The 13463-nt window shown below is 40.5% G+C and overlaps 1 protein-coding gene and 1 long non-coding RNA gene across 3 annotated transcripts in view; one reads left to right on the top strand and one right to left on the bottom strand.

Annotated features, from left to right (window-relative positions):
* The window catches only part of CCL28 (C-C motif chemokine ligand 28), a 37080-nt gene that overhangs the window by 4542 nt on the left and 19075 nt on the right, over positions 1-13463 (top strand). The gene's annotated exons all lie outside the window — the stretch shown is intronic.
* Positions 3513-5737, bottom strand: LOC139046421 (uncharacterized). The gene is made up of 2 exons (XR_011506484.1): positions 4860-5737; positions 3513-4781 (listed from the first exon to the last, which is right to left on the bottom strand). It is a non-coding gene; the product is annotated as an uncharacterized lncRNA (long non-coding RNA).

The following is a 13463-nucleotide window of genomic DNA, read 5'->3' on the forward strand; positions in this document are numbered from 1 at the left end:
GGGTCCTATCAAGAGACAGAAACCAGATGATAATTCGAATAGGGAAAGTTTAATATAACAAATTATTAACTAAAACAAGAGACAGGCTAAAAGAAGTAAAGAGATCGCTAACGAATATAGGAATAGTAGATATTCCTAGGACTGAAACGGAGTTTTCAAGGAAAAGATCCTGTACCCTTGCCTGCCCAGTGGAGATCCAGACCTTGTTGGAGAGGACATAGCCAGGGCTCGCCAAATCCATTTTTTGTCTGTCTTCCAGTTTGTGGGGGGAAGTTCCTCACAGGGAGCTGTCTCCCTAGAGGCCTCTGCTACTGAACTGCCTGGGGAGGGGAGGATGCTCCGAGCCGCCCTGCACTCCCAGGGCCGGGGCTGGGGCAGCCGCAGCTCTGCAGGAGTTGGGCCTAGAGGAGCCTGCTGCCCGGAGCACACTGGAGCCAGGAAGGAAAGCCCCTTCTTCCTGCAATGTCTTTCCTGGGTCCTCTACCAACAAAGTTTAACATCATGCCAGCTGGCAGAGGAAAAATATTTCAAGGGCCCATCTTAATTTCCTAGGACTGGCAATTAAGGGTGAATTTGAAGCTGAGAGGCAGTAAATAGACAATGGGCACATCCCATGAACACTTAATAGGCACCTGAATACCTACTATGGGGCAAGCACTATGCTGCCCATTGGCCCCTAGATAATGTTTTTTTTTGTTTGTTTCCATTTATTGAGTCTACTACTTGTCACCCCCGTTCTAAGCACCTAAATCTATCAACTTATGCAATCTTCATAATAACCCTATGAGGTAGGTGTTATTACCATCCTCATATTACAGAGAAAGAAACTGAGACACAGAGAATTAAGTAACTCATCCAACTTCAGCTAGTCAGTGCCAGGAACTGAACCTGGTTGTCTGTGTCCATATGCTTAACTACTGTGCAGTAATGCCTCTCAGCACATCTCTATGGCATAAAATCATCCAGTCCCTTTCGAGACTCCCCCCGACCGGTCCAGCTTCCATGCTGGGAGAAGTACTGGTGACCAAATGTGTTCATATAAAGGTAAAGAAAAACCCTCACTCACTCTCCATTACTCCAACATTATCCCAGGGTTCCAAATAGTGTCTGGGAGGACTTTATTTGGGCATAGCAGTTTCAGGCATCATGGCTTGGTAAGTCCTTCCTGCCTGCTCAGTGACACCAGAGGATACCTTTAAAGGCATCCACAATGTGATGTGGCTCCATGAAAGCAGGAAGTCCACTAGAATGGGGAAGTGTGTCCCTAACCAACCACATTCAGAACGTTATGTTTATTTACAAATTGCCTCGCTTAAATTGCATTCATAGACTGGAGATACGACAGCAGCCAAGTGAATCTTTCTTACTGTTTTTTATCTTTATCCTGGGAATCCTTTCTCCAACAATGGCATGTACCTTTACTCTATATCCATTTTGCTGTGTCCTATGAAGTGTTCTTTATACCAGTACTTTTTCAAACTACATTTCTAATAAGCCCCCAAGTAATGCCATTGCTGCAGCTCTGGGAACTGCACTTTGAGTAGCAAGACCCTGTACAAAACATCTAAGTAAGAGAGGAGGCTGGTTCACCTCTCTACAGTAACAGGATCCTTTCCTTAAAACCCAGAATCTCATTTTTACATCACGAATTTGATGTGTAGTGTTTTAGGTCATGAGTACAGAAATCTTTAAAGCCTTCTAGTGACCACAATTGGGTCACAGACAGAACCAAGTCAGGGAGACATTCGTGGCAAATCACCCATCCGACTCTCTGACACTTAATACTGGAAACAATGACAACCACCCCAAACCAACAGGATCAATTGCAATAACACTCTAATTAATGACAAATAGTAATGCTTTTAATGAGATACTAACACCATCTTTAAAATATGAAATATAGGGGCCAGCCAGGTGGCACAGCAGTTAAGTGTGCACATTCTGCTTCGGAGGCCCAGGGTTCGCCGGTTTGGATCCCAGGTCAAGACATGGCACTGCTTGGCAAGCCATGCTGTGGTAGGTGTTCCACATATAAAGTGGAGGAAGATGGGCACAAATGTTAGCTCAGGGCCAGTCTTCCTCAGTAAAAAGAGAAGGATTGGCAGATGTTGGCTCAGGGCTAACCTTCCTAAAAAAAAAAATTAAATACACTGAACAAATGATTTATCATATTGAGTTGACCCCTAATTACCTGAGGGTGGAAGAACGGTATGTTTCTGAAAAGTACTGTGTAGTTTTAGGACATTTAGGACATAAGACCTTGACCAAAAACTGCTAATCTTATTTCCTAAAAAAGGAAAAATATTTTAATGGCATTAAAAGCCTTAAAACAAAATAAAATGAAACATCACTTAAGACTACAACAGAGCTTAGTTCAGCTCAAGAGACATTTCCTCAGCACTAATGCCAAGCCCAGTGTTATGTGGTGTGGGTACAAAGATATCCTGAGGGAGCTCACAATCAAAATGCGTAGTCACATAAATCCTTAATTTTACATATGGTGAAGACAGGAAAGCACAGGGTGCTGTGGGACTGCAGATTGATGTGGGGAAAGGGCAAGGCTGGGAGAAGGAGGCAGCTGGGAGGCTCAGCAGGCCAGGAGCCAACTAATGAGGTCTTGAACTTGAGCAGTGGAGGGGACGAATGCAGAGGAGACAAATCTGAGAAATGTTAATGGAGTAAAATTGACAGGACCTTGGGATTGGCTGTGAAGAGTGCAGACGGATGGAATGACACAGGGGTTTCTGGCTTGGGCAAATGGGCAAATGGTAAATGATGGTTAACTGAGATGAGAAAAGGAAAAGGAATAGATTTACATTGGCAGATGTCTTCAGTTGGGGATTTATTGAGGTAGGAAACCTGTGGGATATCCAAACGGATGTTCAACAGCAGTTGGATATATGTCAGGACATTAGGGTAGAGATTAGACAAAGATGTATATTTTTGTGTGTGTGAGGAAGAGGTTGGCCCTGAGCTAACATCTGTGCCCATCTTCCTCTATTTTATGTGGAATGCTGCCACAATGTGGCTTGGCAAGTGGTGCATAGGTCTGAGCCCTGGATGCGGGCCCACAAACCTGGGGCCACCGAAGTGGAGTGCGTGAACTTAACCACTACGCCACCGGGCTAGGCCCTAGACAAAGATATTTTGAAGTTACTGACATAGATCGTGATTTAAAGCATGAGAGATGTAAATGGCAAGAAAAGAGTGGAAGGTCAAGGATGGAACTTTGAGGAATGCTAACTATTGAGGAGAGGGCAAAGGAGTTCAAGAGGCAGAGAAAGTAATTTCTCAGTACTAGGAGAACGGGGAGAGATGAGTGTCTTGTAAACCAAGGATATGGAAAACTTCCAGGAAGGAATGAGTAACAATGTCACAGGCAGCAGGGAGGTTTCGTAAGATAACGTTAGAAAAACATCTATTGTAGGCACTCTGAGGGCAGGTACAATGAGTTACTAATTTTTGTATACTTAGTTCCTGGAACAATGAATGACACAGGTAGGTACTCAATAAACGCTTAAGGAATTTTACTGATATGGCAATCACTTTCTTTTTTTTCCTATCAAATTCCTTTTTTTTTATTGCAGTAACATTGGTTTATAACATTATATAAATTTCAGGTGTATATCGTTATATATTTTGATTTCTGTGTAGATTACATCATGTTCACCACCCAAAGACTAATTACAATCCTTCACCACACACATGTGCCTGATCACTCCTTTCACCCTACCCCCTCGCCCCTTCCCCTCTGGTAACCGTCAATCCAATCTCTGTCTCTGTGAGATTGTTTGTTGTTGTTTTTATCTTCTACTTACGAGTGAGATATAGGGTATCTGACTTTCTCTTTCCGACTTATTTCACTCAGCATAATACCCTCAAGGTCCATCCATGTTGTCACAAATGGCCGGATTTCATCATTTCTTATGGCTGAGTAGTATTCCATTGTGTATAAATACCACATCTTCTTTATCCGTTCCTCCCTTGATGGGCACCTAGGCTGCTTCCAAGTCTTGGCTATTGTGAATAATACTGTGATGAACATAGGGGTGCATGTATCTTTATGCATTCATGTTTTCATGTTCTTTGGATATACAGTGGAATAGCTGGATCATATAGATCTATTCTCAATTTTTTTAAGGAATCACCATACTGTTTTCCAATCACTTTCCTTAGTAAAATAATACACTTAAACGTTTCAAACTGGAGAACATTTGTGTTGATATTTTCTCAAGGATGTTTTTTCTTGATCTAACCCAGTCTAAATTTTCAGTAAAAAAAAAATAAAGGAAATGTAGAAAACTTATCAATCCAACAGAAGGGGGAAAAAAGCAAAGAAAAGGGATGATAAGAAAACAAAATGTGGATAAATAAATTTAACCAAAAGTTCGTTGTTGCACTATTAAATCAGAAAACACAGAATTTAAGCAAAAAGCTGTAATAGGACTGGAGAAATCTTACGGAAGAATAAAAAGAATCAATTCACTAAGAAGGTACACCCAGGGCTGGAGAATAAGGTGAGGCAAGTGAGGTGATTGAGGTGAGTCGTTAAAGGGCAGGGTCGGATTTTCTTTTCATTTAAAATTGTAGTATTTTAGTCTTCATCTATTTTTGGCATTTTTACTTTAAAAAAATATTGCATTAAAATGTGATTTATCTTGATTACTCGGGTTTTTGGCGCCTCTTTAAATTTTCCACCCAAGGTCAGTGCCTCACTCTAACCCGGGCTGTGGACCAGGAGGGTATTTGTACGCATCTGAAAATATAAACCCAAGGGATTACTGCAGGAGAGAACAGATTCGCAAGAAAAAAATCTGCTATAAATCCCAACAATAGTGTAAGATTTTTAACATACCCACATCGGAAACTGATATATCAATCAAAAAACTAACAGGAGTAGGAAAGACGGGCACAACACAACTAAGGTTTTGCTACAGCTCCAGGAAAAGCAGCCCCGCGGGAGGCCAGGTCTGGGCGCCTCCGAGCTGGCGCCGGGCAGCCGAGGAGGCGCGTCCCCAGGACGCTGGGGAACAAAGGCTGGGCTGCCATCGGCCTGGGGACGGAGCAGACACCGCCAAGCAGGCGCCCGCAGCTCCCCCACGTCGCGGCGCAAGACGCTTGAGCTTGCAGGCGCCTGTGGGCGAAGGAGTAGTGCCGCCGCCCCGCGCTGGCCACGGGCCGCCATCCTCCTCTCCCGTGGTCCTGATGACACCAGGGCCGCTTCTCGGCGCCACACGCACCATCCACCGCTCAGGGAGAAGCCGCCCAACCGCGCCGCTGGCGCCAACCAGGTTGCGCACGAGCAGATACCAGAAGAGCAGCGGGATGTGGCCCCGGTACATATGACAAGCACAACGGCTTCTTGTGGCTGCCATTCGGCACTCCTCCTCCTCCTTGGTCTTGGGCTTTGCTTCGCTCCAGGTCCCACACTTGGCGTCCCGCTCCCAGGCTCGCCAGCAGCACGGCCGCCCTGACGGCAGATACGCGTAGCGCGAAAGCCGTAAAGCGTCTCGATGTCGTGCTTTGGTCTTTTTCCCGTGTTTGAGAAGATTTTCCTTTCCTAGGTTGTTGAGTTAAGGCCTAGTTATTTTTTCGTGTGTGTGTTTTAAATAAGTGCACTTAGGCTAGATTTAACTATATCCCACTTGTTATAGTAAGTTGTACTTCCACCGTTTATCAGAATATTTTGTGATTTCCTCTTTAACCTAGGAGTTAAATGAATTTTTTAGTTTCAAAACAAACGATATTTGTAAATTTATAAATATGTTTTATATATTATTTAGATCCAAACTTTTAAATGATTGTTTTTGCGTAGGAACTCCCTATTCAAACACTATATAAGAACGAAAAAGGAGTCCTAACTACAGATAGGGTAAGATAATACTATGCAGTTCTGTGATGTAGGGGAGGAAGAAACAATCTTTCCCTCTACTCTTCTAGGTTCTGGACTGGGGCTCCTGTAACAAAAATAGATTAACAGGAGAAAAGCATGCAAATTTATTTATTGATTTTTATTAAAATTTTTTAAATTGAAGTGTAGTTGGCATACAATATTGTATTAATTTCAGGTGTTCAACATAGTGATTTGGCATTTAGATACATTACAAAATGATTACCTTGATAAGACTAGTAATCATCTGTCATCATACAAAGGGATTACAATATTGTTGACTATATTCTGTATGCTGTACATTACATCCTCATGACTTATTTTATAACTGCAAATTTGTTCTCTTAATCCCCTTCACCTATTTCACTCTTCTCCCCTACCCCTTCCCCTCTGGCAGCTACCAATTTGTCCTCTGTATCTATGAGTCTGTTTCTGTTTTGTTCATTTGTTTTTTTTGTTTTTTAGATTCCACATATAAGTAAAATCATATTGTGGTCTTCTTTCTCTGGCTAGCTTATTTCACTCAGCATAATATCCTCTAGATCCATCCATGTTGTCGCAAATGGCAGGCTTTCATTCTTTTTTATGGCTGAGTAATATTCCACATTATACATATCTATCTATCACATCTTCTTTACCCATTCGTATACTGATGGACACTTAAGTTGCTTCCATATCTTGTCTATTGTAAATAATGCTGCAGTGAACATATGGGTGCATATATCTGTTCAAATTAGTGTTTTATTTTCTTCAGATAAATACCCAGAAGTGGTATTGCTGAATTGTATAGTAGTTCTGTTTTTAATTTTTTTGAGGAACCTCCATACTGTTTTCCATAGTGGTTGCACCAATTACATTCCCGCCAATAATGCACAGAGGTCCCCTTTTCTCCACATCCTTGCCAACACTTGTTATTTCTTATCTTTTTGATAATAGCCATTTTGACAAATGTGAGGTAATAATCTCATTGTGGTTTTGATCTGCATTTCCCTGATGATTAGTGATGTTGAGCACCTTTTCGTGTACCTGTTGGCCATCTGTTTGTCTTCTTTGAAAAAACGTCTATTCAGGTCCTCTGCCCATTTTTTAATTGGATTGTTTTTTTGATATTGAGTTGTATGAATTGTTTATATATTTTGGATATTAACCCCTTATTGGATATATAATTTGCAAATATATTCCTCCATTCAGTAGGTTGCCTTTTCATTTTATTGAAGGAAACCATCAACAAAAGCTTCTTAGTTTGATGTAGTCCCATTTGTTTATTTGCTTTTGTTGCCCTTGCCATATCCCAAAAATATTGCTAAGACTAATGTCAAAGAGCTGGCTGCCTGTGTTTTCTTCTAGGAGTTTTATGGTTTCAGGGCTTAATTTAAGTCTTTAATTCATTTTGAGTTTATTTTTGTATATGGTGTAAGAAAGTGGTCAAGTTTCATTCTTTTGCATGTATCTGTCCACTTTTCCCAACCTCATTTATTTGAAGAGACTGTATTTTCCGCAATGTATATTCTTGTCTCTTTGTTGAGGAGTAATTGACCATACATGCGTGGGTTTATTTGTGGCTCTCCATTGTGTTCCATTGACCTATGCGTCCATTTTTGTGGCATACAAATTTATTTAATGTAAGTTTTACTTGACATGGGAGCATAAGGAAATGTAGACTCAAAGAAGCAGTTTGAGCCAATGCTCAAATATTGTTATTATATTAATATTGTATCAAGTTGGACAAAGAGTGCTAAACTATGAAAACGTGACAAGACAGAGGGGCTTGGGCTAGGGCAGTTAATCATGGGAAAGTACCAGAAAGATAAGGGTTAGTTTAACAAGGTTTGTTTGTACAGATTTCTCTTGGCCCAAGCTTCCAGTGGAGTAGAGATGGGATGTTGCCCTTTGATGATAAAAAATGTCTTTCTTCCTCCAGGTGCAAGGAGGGGACCTTTTACATGAGAGTTTTATTTCCTGCTTCTAGGAAGGTCAGAGTGCCCTTTTTGCATCTGCTATTTTTTTAAGTGGCTTTAACTTAAAATAATATGCCAGAGTGGCGTATTTTGGGGTGGTATATTCTGAATTCTTCAGTGACAAAAATGAGAAATTGTAGATGAAATGGACAATTACTTAGAAAACTAAGATATCAATATTGACTCAAGAAGATATGGAAATCTAAATAAGTGAATAACTATTAAAGAATTAAATCAGAGTTGAACATCTTTCCCTCAAACAAACACCAGGCCTAGATGGTTTTGGCAAATATTGGAAGAACAGAGAATCCTTATCTTATACAAACTCTTTCAAATAACAGAAAAACAGAGAAAACTACCCAATGCAATTTGAGATGAATATAACCTTAATACCCCAAATATTCAACTATGATATCAGGGAATAAAAGTATGGACTAATCTTGTTTATGAACATAGATGGAAAAACCTAAATAAATAGCAAATTAAACACAGGATCATATAAAATTAATACTTTATGACTAAGTATGGTTTATCCCAGGAGAGCAAGGAAGAAAATAGATTAATCCATAATATTAAGATTTAGGTATTGAGCTTAAATGGGCTAGGCTCTGTTCTATGCATTTACCAAAGTAACACATTTTAAAGGAGAAAAGCCTTTAATTCCTATACAGGAATTGAAAACAAAGAGATAAAAACATCTCTTTACCTAGAAAACCAAAGAGTATTTACCCCAAACTATTACAACTAATAAAGTTCGGCAAAGTTGCTGGATACAAGATCAACATAAAACAATCAATAGCATTCTTATACATCAAAAATAACTAATTAGAAAAAGGAATTTTTAAAAAGACCGTTCACAATAGCACAAAATCTATCAGTTACCCAGGAATAGATCTAAGATAAGATATACAACGTTTTACAACTTTCTTCACAAAGGTCTGGAAGGCCATAAAAGAAAATCTGAATAGCTAGAGAGATAATTAAGTCCATATTTATGGATAAGAAAACAATGTTTTTTAGACGTCAGGTCTCCCAAAACTTAGTCACCAATTTATTACAATTCCAACCAAAATTTCAAAGATGTTTGCAAAACTTAACATGAGGATCCTAAAATTTATAAGAGGGATAAAAGGCCAAGAACAGCCCAGACAATTCTGAAGAAGAAGAAGTTGGGTGGGGGACTTATTGCATCAGATAGCAAGATATATTGAAAAGTCATCTTAGTTGAAACAGTATGGAATTGGTGCAAAGACAGATAAAAAGAGCAATGAAACGGAAGTGAAAGCCCAGAAACAGACCTGTGTGTATACGGAAACGTGAAGATTTAAGGGGACTGTGTGGTTCTCTTGGGAAAAGGAAACCATCCTGCCAACAAAAGATCCATCTGTACGCATATAGAAGAGAGAATACAGTATATGATTGAGTAAGCCTTAACAGATTTACAAGCTGTGAGGTAAAACGAAGGTGACTGAAATTACAACAGAATCTCACACATTTTATACAGCAAAGCAGAAGGAAGGATAAAAACTTCTCTTATCTCCTCAAAAGACAAAAGAGTTGTACCTTGTGACAGTCCCTGTCCATCTTGTGAGAGACCCTGAGCTAATTCTGGAGGTACGTTATACGTATCTAGAGGTCGTTTGCCCAGTGACCTTAGATATCTAGCTATAATATAACAACTGGAGGCTGGCTTTAATCCTTAGAGAGATTTACCTCTTCTCCAAAGGTTAGAGCAAGGATTCAAATTCACGATGTCTCTAAGGAAACTCTCTTAAGAAAGGAGGAAGGGGAAAAATGTCTCTTTCCCTTTTGTAAATGGAGAAAATAACTTTCATTTACACTTAAAGTTCTGAGACATTATGCAAAAAAAAATCTTTTCCTGACTCACAGCATACATAAAATAAATTCCAGATGTAAAAAGCAGAGCTTTTTATTTTTCATTAGAAAATATTTACTGAACACCAATTATGTCCTGGGTACCAAAGATATGAAAATGGATAAAGCACAGTCCCTTTGATCAAGGAACTTAGATTCTTGTGAAGGAAGTAGACATATAAACAAAAAATGATGATAAAATGTAAATACTCTAAAAGGAAGTGCAGGGTGCCCGAGGGAAGACAGCTGGGGCCAGTGCTGTGATGTTGAGATTTGATCATGGGATCTGACACCAGGTCCCAAGTCCTCAACTGCCTGTGCTAAGCTACATTTTGGGGGGAAATTGGCCAAGAAGCTGCTCTAGTTAAGGAAGTACTCACACTAGCTGGAACCTTGGCCTCAAACCCCAACATGGATCCAGAGGCTTTGTGAGCTGGCCTCCGCCGCCTGGAATTGACAGCCTCAGTTGCTAAAAAGCAAAACTTTTACAACAAAATGTTATTTTCATGACTTCTGGCTAGGGAAAGATTCGCTAAATAAGACAAATAGCAAACTATAAAGAAAAATTTTAAATAAAGTGAGAAGATAAGCTACCAAGTGAGAGAAAATATTTTCTAATAACTAATGAAACATTGGTGTCCAAAATATTTTTTGAATTCCTGTAAATAAATAAGACAAAAACCGAACCAAAAAAACCTGGCAAAAATAGGATTTGGCACTTTAAAAAGGAAATTTAATGATCAATAATTCACTAATAGAGAAATGGCAAGTCAAGCCAACTGAGATATTTCAACCCCATCAGATTGGCAAAAAAAATTTTGTGTGTGTGTGAGGAAGATTGGCTCTGAGCTAATATCTGTGCCAGTCTTCCTCTGTTTTATGTGGGATGCCACCACAGCGGGGCTTGGTGAGTGGTACTAGGTCTGCAACCAAGATCCCAAACTGTGAACCACGGCTGCCCAGGCAGAGCACGTAAACTTAACCACTACCCCACCAGGCTGGCCCCTGGGAAAATTTTAAAGTGGCATTTTGAAGTGTTGTTGAGGATATGCAGAAATGGAACTCTCATCCGCTGCAAGTGGGAGTGTCAATTGGCGCGATCACTTTGTAGAGCAATGTTTCTGTATCAAATACTGTTGAAGGAGCGTATATCCTCTGTGTCTCGTTTCAATTTTAGTATGTGTGCTGCCAAAGCGACCGTATCCTACAACCTAGCAATTCCATGTACAGGTCCATCTTCCTAGAGCAGTGGTTCTCCAAGTGCGTTTCAGGATTTGCGGTGTCGGCACCCCTTGGGTAGTCGTTAGATATGCACATTTTCAGTCCTCATCCCGGACTACTGAATCAGGAACCTGAGGTGGGGGAGGGAGTGACAACAAGCTGTGGTTTCGAAAGCCCTCCAAATGATTCTGATGCACGTTCAACTTTGAGAACCACTGCCCTAGAGAAACTCTTACAGAAACCCCAAAGAGACGTATAGAGGAATAACAGAGCATAGCCCAGTGGTTTAAAAAGGTGCCAGACATGGGGCCAGCCTGGTGGTGTAGTAGTTAAGTTCCCGTGCTCTGCCTTGGCAGCCTGGGTTCACAGGCCAGGATCCCGAGCACGGACCTAGCACTGCTTGTGAAGCCATGCTGTGGTGGCATCCCACATAAAATAGAGGAAGATTAGCACAGATATTAGCTCAGCGACAGTCTTCCTCAAGCAAAAAGAGAAAGATTGGCAACAGATGTTACCTCAGGGCCAGTATTCCTCACCAAAAAAAAAAAAAAAAAAGTGCCAGACTGTCTCCATTCCAATTTCAGCCCCACCATTTCTTGGCCATTTGATCTGGGGAAAGTTATATAGCTTTTCTCTGTTTTAGGTATCCATCTATGAAATGGGAATGAATGTAGTACCTTCTGCATATAGTTGCTGTGAATGAACTAATTCACATATGGCAGTCACACTAGCGCCTGGCACAGAGTGAGGACTCAAGAAATGTAACCTCTTATTGTCATGAGGAGCCTCTTATGATTCATTGCAGCCTTGCTTGTAACACTAAAGTATTGCAAACAGATTTCTTAAAAATAAGACTGAAAGCAAGCATGGAAAAGGATTAAAATTAGTAAAATTTGGATGGTGGGTATATAGGTGTTTTTATCTTTCTTGGTACTTTTCTATGTGTTGAAATATTTTACGAGCAAAGAATAGTAGTAATGTCATCAATTATCTATTCACATTTAGATTTCCACAGAAGAGTGTTAAAATAAATCATCATGTCTTCATTAAAAATGTTTCCATAGAAAGAGGTTACTGAACTTGTGTTATTGATATAAAATATAAGGCAATCTGGTGCCAACATCCTTTTCACTTCTTCCCCTTACAAATTACATTCATAAATTCTATAATTCCAACCAAATTTGCATAAGTTCTGTCTTTTCCCACTTTTGTGCCATTCTACCTGTTGTCTCCTTGACATTTACTGCCCTATTCAAACTCTATCCAACTTTCAAGTCCCCAGCTTACGTTAGAAATGTTTTCCCTCTATTTCACACTTCTTATACAGAAGCAAATCATCCTTTATAATGGAGCAAAGATGGACATAATCCCCAAAATGATTCAAATATTGACTTCAATTCACTGAGTACACACATCAAATGCTACCCATGGAAACTGTATGGCCTGGGTTTCACTGGCTAGTGAATAGAAATTATGATGTTCTGAGTCCCCACCTTCTTGCCTAGCAGTCATTACAGGTTTTTTTCAGGATTTCCGAATCCAAAGATTTTTGATAATTCTCAGATTGCAGGTCCTCGAGAAGGGTCCGTTCCTTCTAACAGTCTGCCGGGAGGTGGGCTGATAGGGTAGGGAGGCTCATCTCTCGCATGAGCAGAGCCCCTCCCTGCAGTTTTATGTGCCTCTGTGGGCATTTGACCCACTCCCCACCCACTGGTGGCCACCTGCTTCCTTCAGAGGACTGACCTTAGCCCAGCAGAGAAATGCATTAACTGCTCTCGTAAATCACCTTTCAAAGGAGCTTCCCAGGTGGAGCTCTTGGGCTGACACACTCTGTAGTGTCCTTCCCAAAGTAAAGAGGAATGTCTGGAGGGGTTAGGGAAGGGGCTGGGGGTGGAGCAGGTAAAACCTCACAATAAACCTCAGATCCTTGCTCCTTCATACCTCCGCCCTGCTGTTTTATCAAGCCCACTCTACAAGGCTTCTTTCTTATTTGCAATAATTTTCACTATTTTCCTCCAGGGAAACCCTTACTCCATCAGATAGGTCTGTTTGTGTGAACTCCAGTTTGGGAATAAAAGCAGGTTCTTTCCCATGAGATTCCTGGCCTTATGCACCAGAGAGGTCTTTGAGGGGAGGCTTCGCTTCTTTAATCTCTTATCAGCTTGCTTCCCCAACCAAGCAATTGTATTATCTCAATAGAAAATATGTAAATGCAGAAGAAACGTCACCAAATCTTTTTTTGACCTTATTGACACCGATAAATCTCTCCTATATGGAAATTCAGGATCATTGTTGAAATCAGAAGAAATTGCTCACTCGTCTTTAAAAATGGAAATATTCTGACAAGAGGCTTCTCGAGAAAACCTCTAGGGGGCAATGTTTTCTAAAAGAATCTTACCGTTGCCTTAGTCCAACCATTCTGACAGCATTCTTCATTGCCCAACTGGGTAGGCGCTCTTCAAAGGATCTCATCTTTCCTGGCCTTCTATATTTCCAGCTGCCTCAGGAGGGCACCAGTC

Source organism: Equus asinus, chromosome 10, assembly GCF_041296235.1.
Source record: "Equus asinus isolate D_3611 breed Donkey chromosome 10, EquAss-T2T_v2, whole genome shotgun sequence".
NCBI lineage: Eukaryota > Metazoa > Chordata > Mammalia > Perissodactyla > Equidae > Equus > Equus asinus.